Here is a 10,620-nt window from a genome sequence, read left to right on the forward strand (position 1 = left end):
ATGCTGTTGTGTGCATAGGAAGACATCAAAGCAGCTATTCTCCACTCACTCACTCAGGGGAAATTGAACTACAGTAGTTGACCGCTCTCCAACACAACAGCTGTCTAATATACATGGCCATCCTTTGTGTCCATAGCTTCTATCCAAACCGATGTGTACCCATGGTTATGAACTATAATATCTGTATAATCTGATCCCACACCAATACTCCCTTCTGCCAGTCCTCTACTTATTGTTAACGTACATTTGATACCCAAGCAAGACAGATTAAAGTATCCAGAATCAGACTACAGACAACTTATTGCCTTCATAGGAGCTGTGTACACGAAACGAAAGAGGAACTTATATTTACAGAGTTGCGTTTTCTTCACTGGGAAGTTTGAAAGAGGTTTTCTGGTATAGGGGAGAAGTATGGGTGAGGGAAGTAGGAAAAAGGTTGTGCAAGCCAATATATATAGGAGAACATGCCTGAATTTAAGGTCAATTCATTTTTCCTGAAATTGTTTATAAATTTATGGTTTACCATAGAAGCATGTCTATGAAACCACTCAAATCAAAGCATTACTACGGCAGCCCTTCTCTTTTCCTGTAGTGTTACATTTATTTAGCTCATTGTAAATTGGCAGCCGAATGTGACATTGAAGAATCCACATACACCTTGAGACAGCCTTGTACATAACACAGATATCACTAAAGTTCCATAAAGATAGTTACACTTTATTGTCTTGCTCAGAGTGAAAGCTTCGATCTAGACTATGGACCATAGACAAAGAGAATGAAGAGCAATGCAAAGAGGTATCCTTCAGTATCTGATATTGGATTGATAGTTTCAATTTCACTGCATCTGTTTCCAATCCTTATGCAAAAATGACTATTCCAATTCTAATATTTATGTGACTATAATGATCAATCAGTTCCTAGCATCTGATCCAGATTAACCCCCTTAGGAAACAATGAGTTGTGGGCCGTCATCTTTTAACTAGGGTTATTACAGCAAACAAGTCAATATTATAATCAAATATAAGAACATTTGTAATATATCTTATTAGAGAAAAATGTCTCCACTTATTAGGCTCTCTGCCCCTTTTCTCCCTATGTCCTAAATTGTCCACTAACTGTGAATATATACAGTGTTATATTCTGCCTATAGAAGTCTTTGAATTAGACAGGGAAAGGGTTGGATTAAACATCTAGAGGGAGACAGATGAGGAGACCAAATAGACACAAATAGACAATAGACACAGGTCTACTCTGCAGCATCTAGTCAGTGTTTTATCCTCCAAAAAGTGGTATTTCAGTTATCCAAAAAAGAATGAACCAAGAGCAGTGAACAGTTCAGCTAGTGAACCACAATCCATCTATAGAACCATTTCAAGTTAGGTGTTTAGTAGAGATGAGCGAACAGTGAAATGTTCGAAGCTCGATGTTCGATTCGAGTAGCTGCTCAACACTCGACTGTTTGATCGAACATCGAACCCCATTATAGTCTATGGGGGATAAATACTCGTTTAGGGGGAAACCACTATTCGATTCAGGAGGGTCACCAAGTCCACTATGACACCCCAGGAAATGATGCCACCACCCTGGAATGCAACTGGGACAGCAGGGGAAGCATGTCTGGGGGCATCTAACATGCCCAAGTCACTGTATTACGTCGGGATCCCTGTCAGCTGCGATATGCGCGAGCTGACTTTTTCCCATAGGAATACATTGACCAGCGTGATTGTATGGCATTCGGCCAGAGTACAGCATTCGGCCAATCAATGCTGGTTCTGCCGGAGGCTCGTCTGTGAGGAGGTGGATTCTAAAATCGGACCAGAATGGAGACTGCTGTGGACCGATCTTAGACTCCGCCTCCTCCGGTATAACCAGCGTTGATTGGCCGAATGCTGTACTCTGTATGGCATTCGGCCAATCAATGCTGGTCAATGCATTCCTATGGGGAAAAAGTCAGCTTGCGCATATCGCAAGCTGACAGGTATCCCGACCAGATAGAGCCCCAAAAATCTGGGTGAGCGACATTCCCACCTAAATAAAGGTAATCCCTAGCTAACCCTGCCTGTACATCTATCCCTGTCTCACAGTCACATAGTTCACAGTCTCATATGAACCGGATATTAAATCCACTGTTTATATAAAGTGGAGGTCACCTGAATTAGCCAGCCAATTACTTTTTCCGATTTTTTTTTTTCGATGCCTCCATTGTCATAGTTCCTGTCCCACCTCCCCTGCACAGTTATTGGTGCAAAAAAAGTGCCAGGGAAGGTGGGAGGGGAATCAAATTTTTAGAGAGTTTGCCACCTGGTGTTCGACTTGAATCGAACATCTCGTACAGCCTGATATCTGATCGAACATATATTCGATCGAACGCTGTTCGCTCATCTCTAGTGTTTAGCATTTGGTAAAGGTTTTATGTCACCCCAATCACAGCTGCATTGATCATTATGTCTATATAATATACTCTATGCCAGGGGTCCTCAAACTTTTTAAACAGTGGGCCGGAGGCAGAGCAGGTCGCACAGACATCGGGAGCGGTGCCCTCCAATAGGTAAAGTGAAGTGCGCTCCATGGCCTGGCCTGAGCTCCCCAGGAGCTTCATTATAAATGCACGCCTGCTGGCATTGTCGGCGGGGCCAGACAGAAGTGCTTGGCGGGTCGCATGTGGCCCACGGGCCGCAGTTTGAGGACCCCTGCTCTATGGTGTTGTGTGCATAGGAAAACATCAAAGCAGCTATTCTCCACTCACTCAGGGGAAATTGAACTAGTTGACCGCTCTCCAGCACAACAGCTATCTAATGTACATGGACAGCCTTTAGTACATCTGCTATTAATCGTATCTGTATGACCACCACAGCCAATACATTCTTAGCAGATCTCCCCAGGTATCGCTGGTACTGGAATGTGGATAAATCCTATTAATATTATAAATGTGAAAGTTTGTGAGTTTGGATGTTTGTGGGTTTGTGTGTTCGGATGTTTGTTAGTCAATCACGCAAAACCCGCTCGACCGATTTGGCTGAAATTTTCCACAAACATAGTTAATACACCCCATTGCGCAATAGGCTACTTTTCGTCACAATAGCGCACATACGTTTTTCCCAGGACCCCCACAAACCCCAAACTCACATCACCATCTCTGCAATCTCACACACTTTGGACCATAGCAAGCCACAAAATTCATATTGCCCTCTACAGCCTCGCCCCTAACCCCACACAATCTCATATACATATACTTTACCACTTTGCCCCTCACCTTAACGATACTCCAGGAGGCTCTCTTTAACGCTCCGGAGCAGCCATGTTTGCCAACCCCCACCGCTCTGACAATCCGCGACACCGCCCACCCATGTAAATACCCCTAGGCGGTCTAATAAATGCAAAAAAAAAAGTTTAAAAAAAAAAGGAAAAAAATATTAAAAACAAAAAAAAAAGGATTAAAAATTCAAATCACCCCCCTTTCCCTAGAACACATATAAAAGTAAAAAACTGTGAAACACATACATGTTAGGTATCCCCGCGTCCAAAATCGCCCGCTCTACAAAGCTATACAAATATTTTTCCTGTTCGGTAAACGCCGTAGCGGGAAAAATGGTCAAAAGTGCCAAACCGCCGTTTTTTCACTGTTTTGATTCTGATAAAAATTTGAATAAAAAGTGATCAAAGCAATAACATTTCCTGAAGATGGTAGAACTACAACGTACACCCAGTCCCGCAAAAAAAGACGCCATATACATCCCCGTACATGCACGTATAAAAAAGTTACGGCTGTCGGAATATGGCGACTTTTCCAAAAAAATTTTTTTAACAGTTTTGGATTTGTTTTTAAGGGGTCAAAATGTAAATAAAACCATATAAATTTGGTATCCCCGGAATCATAACGAAACACAGAATACAGGGGACATGTCATTTTGGTTGCACAGTGAACGCCGTAAAACCAAAGCCCGTAAGAAAGTCGCAGAAATGCATTTTTTCTTGAAATCCACCCCATTTTGAATTTTTTTCCCTGCTTCCCAGTACATTATATAGAATAATTAATGGTGGCATCATGAAGAAAAATTTGTCCCGCAAAAATTAAGACCTCATATGGCTCTGGGAGCGGAGAAATAAAAAAGTTATGGGGTTTAGAAGGAGGGGAGTCAAAAACGAAAATCAAAAAATGCCATCGGCGGGAAAGGGTTAACTTCAAATACTTCTGTCCCAAAGTCACTATGTAAAGTTTCTCACAACACCGTATAGCAGCTCAAATACAAATTAACGTCTACACAAATGTCTCACGTATTCTCAGAATTACAGCAAAAACAAGATACAAACTTGCATTTCATATCCCATACCTTATACACACTACGAAAACCTTACCCACGCCTGTATATACCCACTTCTACAATCACCGCAGACGAAGTCGCGGGTACCAGCTAGTATCTCATATGTGTTGAAAGCTTAAAACATAACTAAACTTTTAAATAGCAATTGATTTTATGGAAGTAATTGTGTCATTAATACATTTTGTAATATACTTTGTTAACAATTTTTGCCTCCTTTCTGTGAAATCCTGTGCTTCTGTATTCTTCCCTTTGTTTCCCTATTGAGAGCTGACATCTGTACATAGATTTCAGAATATAGGTTTATGGATTTCATTATTCGGGGAAATTACAGCTGGAGACTCACTTCAAACAGTTATATCTCAAGCATTATAAAACCTAGACGAGTGCTTTCGGTGTCATATGAAAGAAGCTCAACTTTCATATGACACCAGGTATGCTTTTCTACCTGTAATCTATATTCCAGAGATATCACCATTTGAAAACACAGTCTGTATTGAATGCAGCTGCAAATAAATATTCCAATCCGATGTGATTTCTCTGTAAATTTTACAGCTAGAATTGCAATCTTGGCAGAGAATTTCACATTTCATATCTCACCAGAAACACTGTGCTAAGTTTTAGAATGCCAGGGATTTACCTGTTTGAAGTGATTCCCAGCATCAGCTTTCCTGCATTTCACAAAAGTACCCCCTCCCCTACTCTTATTGAAAGTAGCAGCTCTCTAAAGGAAACAAGAGAAAAAATTGGAAGTGTACTGTTTTATAGAAAGGAGTCAACAATTGTTAACAAAGAATATACAAAATTTATTAATGACGCAAATGGTGCCAGAAAATCAAAAGTTGTTCAAAATGTAGTTACACTCTAATGGTAACTTATGACCTAAGATCTAGAAGAAAGAAGGTTAAAGGGATCCTATCACTCCGACACATTTTTTTCTAGGTACCACGTCAGAATAGCCTTAAGAAAGGCTATTCTTCTCCTATCTTTCGTCGTCTTCTCCGCGCCGCCGCTCGCGTACAATCCCGTTTTTTCTTGGTATGCAAATTAGCTCTATCACAGCACTGGTGGTGGGCCCCAGCGCTCAAACAGCACTGGGGGCGTCCCCAATGCTGCAAGAGAATTCTCTCCAGTGCTGCCTCCATCTTTGTCAGCAGCGTCCTCTTCAGCCTCTTCTTCCGGCGGTGGCTTGTAACTTACAATACAATACAATACTGTGCAAGCGGATATTTTCTCGTGGCCTGTGGGTATGTGCAGTCTGCTCAGCCGGGGGCCGAAGCCTGGAAGTTACAAGCCATTGCCGGAAGAAGAGGCTGAAGAGGACGCTGCTGATGAAAATGGAGGCGGCGCTGGAGAGAGTTCTCTTTCAGCATTGGGGACTCCCCCAGTGCTGTTTGAGAGCTGGGGCCCACCCCCAGTGCTGCGAGAGAGCTAATTTGCATACCGAGAAAAAACAGGATTGTAGGCGAACGGCAGCGCGAAGAAGACGATGAAAGGAAGAAGAATAGCCTTTCTTAAGGCTATTCCGACGTGTTACCTAGAAAAAATTGTGTCTTAGTCATAGGATCCCTTTAAACTCTGCATCTTTAACCCATTCCTGCTATACTAGAGCTAGCAATATTTTCTCCTTAAGTACTGTAATTTTTTATGTATGTATGTTACTTTTTGCACTCTGACACCAAACTTTTTCCAATTTTTATAACATGGCGCAAAACGTTTGCCAATTTTGACAACAAACTAAACTTTCACAACCATGGAGGACCAACTATTTGACCAGCTTTTGAGATTCTACATTGTAACGCAACAAAAGTACCCCCAGTGGATCTACCATCTACCTCCAGAGAAATTTTTAAATGCCAAGTCCTAGGTGAGACAAACAGCTAAGCCATATAAAGCATTCGTGTCTATGTAATACTGTGTAAGCGGCCATTTTCTTGTGGCCGGCGGGCATGCGCAGTCGGCTGCCTGAGGCCTAGAAGTTTGAAGCCACCGCCGGAAGAAGACACGAAGAGAGCCTGTTCCTGAAAAAGATAGAGGCGGCACTGGAGAGTTCTCTTGCAGCATTGGGGACACCCAAGTGCTGTTTGAGCGCTGACGCCCGCCCACAGTGCTGCGAGAGAATTCATTTGCATACCGACAAAAACCAGGATTTCTATGCAATGGCGGCGCAGAGAAGACATCTAAAGGTAGGAGAAAAATAGCCTCTCTTAAGGCTATTCCTACGTGTTAGGGACAAAAAAATTGAGTTTTAATGAGAGGATCCCTTTGAGTTTACAACATGTAAAATACAGAATATACAGGTTGTCCGTAAAGTAAGTACACAAAATGAAAGTGTGGACTTTAGCGGATATCTAAAGCGTTTTGTTTTTTTTATTAATGAACATGTGACCGGAAATGCACCGTTGTGGCACTGCAGGTAAGTCTTACTTACCCGTGTTGTATTGCCGACAGCACGCGTGCTGATGCTTGGGTTCTTGCCAAACCTCTGCAGGGAATCCTCCTCAAATCCGGAGTCTGCACAGAATGAGGACGACCCATGCGATCAGGTGCCTGAAACGTTCCGCGTTCACGAAGCTGGCGGTCAGTGGTGACGAATGTACATTGATTCAGCAGACGACAGTTAGGGAATCTCTCTGCGTAAATCCTCCTTGCCATGTTAGCGTTTCCATCTGCAGCACCAAAGGCCAGATGCATGTCTGCTCACTCCACCCATGTGAATCGATGCATGGCTTATGTCAACAAAATGCCTGAAAGCGAATACGCTTACATTTACTGTGTTAGTCTACATGCAGCGCCGCCATGGTGCATTTTCAGTCACATGTTCATTAATAAAAAACGCTTCATATACCGCCTAAAGTCCACCCTTTCATTTTGTGTACTTACTTTCCAGACACCCTGTATATGGTTATACAGCATAGTAATATTGCTGTAGACATCTTTTATGGTCCTGAATTCAGGTGTAGTTTACTTAAGTACTCAATCTAGGATGATGAGAGGGAAAGGCACGTGCAGGGGCATAACTTGAGGGGCTGCAGTCGCATCAGGGCCCAGGAGCCTTAGGGGGCCCATAAGTACTGGCATCAGTCTTGAGATTGCAGCTTCCATCTGGCCCATAAACAAGGAGACCCACAGATTCCCCTAACCGCACTAAGGTTTATTAAACTCCTTAGCACCCATAACCATCACTATCAAGAATTCGCTATAGAGATGAGGTGAGGGACCCCGGACAAAAGATTGCATCCGAGCCCACGAGACTTTATTTACGCCCCTTGGCACGTGTAATTAGGTCAAGTAGTTATGTCAGAGCATGCAGGGGGATTGGGATGATGTGTAGGTCACATGGGCTGAATTACTAGACTATAGAAATAGCAGCAAGAGGAAGATGTATATCTGTGGAGTGTGGAGCCAGTGGAGCAGTAGGCTGGTATATAATGTACAGAACTGTGAGACATGCCCGGGACTATATATATATTGTAACCGGACTAGCTCAGGGATCGCTGTCTTGAGCACTTTTTGGCACAAAATGAAAGTCCAATCCAGCCAAGTATGGTGCAACTGGCCACAACCAGTTTTATTAGGATTTTTTCAGGCAAAACAAAACAAACAATGCAAAATAAAATCCTAGCCGTCCGGCTTCTACCTTCAACAGCAGGTATCCTAACTATGAGAGCTGGGCCTTCTGCACAGCTCCCTAAACACAAACCAGCAGTAGTACTCACAAGTATTTTCCCCACCAGTAGACAGAGCCATATATCTGTGGGCCGACTGCCCTTTTATACACATACTTTTGGATAGCAAGGATTTAACCCCACATATCCCAAAACCTGGAGTGGCTGAATGGAGTAGAAACACCAATACTCCCTGCTCCAGCAGCCAGACCTTTACCAGGGTTTTGGTAAGACCCACCAGCCAGGAGCACAGCTTTGCTCAGCTGCACCTAGATTGTGTATGACAGGAACCTGGGAGAAATGTACACTCCTTCTATGACTTTGCCCCTGTCACAATATATATGTGTGTAATATATACAGTATATATATATATATATATATATATATATATATATATATATATATACACATACATATACAAAAATTGAAGGCCAGGACATTTGTGGACAATGCTGTTCTCCTTAGAGAGAAAACAACTACAGAGGAAACTTCGCTGTAACATCAGCCAAGTACACTCACCGGCCACTTTATTAGGTACACCTGTCCAACTGCTCGTTAACACTTAATTTCTAATCAGCCAATCACATGGCGGCAACTCAGTGCATTTAGGCATGTAGACATGGTCAAGACAATCTCCTGCAGTTCAAACCGAGCATCAGTATGGGGAAGAAAGGTGATTTGAGTGCCTTTGAACGTGGCATGGTTGTTGGTGCCAGAAGGGCTGGTCTGAGTATTTCAGAAACTGCTGATCTACTGGGATTTTCACGCACAACCATCTCTAGGGTTTACAGAGAATGGTCCGAAAAAGAAAAAACATCCAGTGAGTGGCAGTTCTGTGGGCGGAAATGCGTTGTTGATGCCAGAGGTCAGAGGAGAATGGCCAGACTGGTTCGAACTGATAGAAAGGCAACAGTGACTCAAATAGCCACCCGTTACAACCAAGGTAGCCAGAAGAGCATCTCTGAACGCACAGTATGTCGAACTTTGAGGCAGATGGGCTACAGCAGCAGAAGACCACACCGGCTGCCACTCCTTTCAGCTAAGAACAGGAAACTGAGGCTGCAATTTGCACAAGCTCATCGAAATTGGACAATTGAAGATTGGAAAAACGTTGCCTGGTCTGATGAGTCTCGATTTCTGCTGCGACATTCGGATGGTAGGGTCAGAATTTGGCGTCAACAACATGAAAGCATGGATCCATCCTGCCTTGTATCAACGGTTCAGGCTGGTGGTGGTGGTGTCATGGTGTGGGGAATATTTTCTTGGCACTCTTTGGGCCCCTTGGTACCAATTGAGCATCGTTGCAACGCCAAAGCCTACCTGAGTATTGTTGCTGACCATGTCCATCCCTTTATGACCACAATGTACCCAACATCTGATGGCTACTTTCAGCAGGATAATGCAATGCCATGTCATAAAGCTGGAATCATCTCAGACTGGTTTCTTGAACATGACAATGAGTTCACTGTACTCCAATGGCCTCCACAGTCACCAGATCTCAATCCAATAGAGCATCTTTGGGATGTGGTGGAAAGGGAGATTCGCATCATGGATGTGCAGCCGACAAATCTGCGGCAACTGTGTGATGCCATCATGTCAATATGGACCAAAATCTCTGAGGAATGCTTCCAGCACCTTGTTGAATCTATGCCACGAAGAATTGAGGCAGTTCTGAAGGCAAAAGGGGGTCCAACCCGTTACTAGCATGGTGTACCTAATAAAGTGGCCGGTGAGTGTACATCATCCATGCCAGGGCAGTGAGTGCAGCGTTCCGCTCAGACAACATTATTCTCTAGAAAAATTTTTTAAAAACATCCAGCACGCCCCACAATAGTTGATGAATAAAATATAACTTTTACTTCACATTTTTTTTAAAAAAAGAAAAAAGAACAAATTTTTCTTACAACATGGATCCAAGAGGATAAAAGCATAGAGGCCTACGCGTTTCGAGACCCGTGTCCTGGTCTCTTAGTCATGGCATGACTAAGAGACCAGGACACGGGTCTCGAAACGCGTAGGCCTCTATGCTTTTATCCTCTTGGATCCATGTTGTAAAAAAAATTTGTTCTTTTTTCTTTTTTTAAAAAAATGTGAAGTAAAAGTTATATTTTATTCATCAACTATTGTGGGGCGTGCTGGATGTTTTTACATTTTTTTCTACCGTTGCATCCATCTCTCAGTCAGAGATTTTTCCGTGCAGCCCTCATTATTATAATAGACGCAAAACAAAAGAAAAAATGCAGCCCACTTACTTGTGAATCTTTTTCTGCTTTCTTTAATGGGAGTTCTGTGTAATCCCGTGGATCTCAGGACGGAGGAAGCACGGAATTCAACCCCACTGGCTATGGGTCAAGTTGCGAAGGAATCCAATGAAATAAAAAATTCCAGCTTTCAACCACGGTCCTTATAAAACGTAGCGTTTATTCCAATGTTAAAAAACACATGTTCACAAGCAGTATCGTCTCGTAAGTATTTCCATCCCTTACATAGACTCGCTGACGCGTTTCGAAGACATTTAGTCCTCTTAGTCGTCTAAGAGGACTAAATGTCTTCGAAACGCGTCAGCGAGTCTATGTAAGGGATGGAAATACTTACGAGACGATACTGCTTGTGAACGTGTTTTTTAACATTGG

Source organism: Leptodactylus fuscus, chromosome 7, assembly GCF_031893055.1.
Source record: "Leptodactylus fuscus isolate aLepFus1 chromosome 7, aLepFus1.hap2, whole genome shotgun sequence".
NCBI lineage: Eukaryota > Metazoa > Chordata > Amphibia > Anura > Leptodactylidae > Leptodactylus > Leptodactylus fuscus.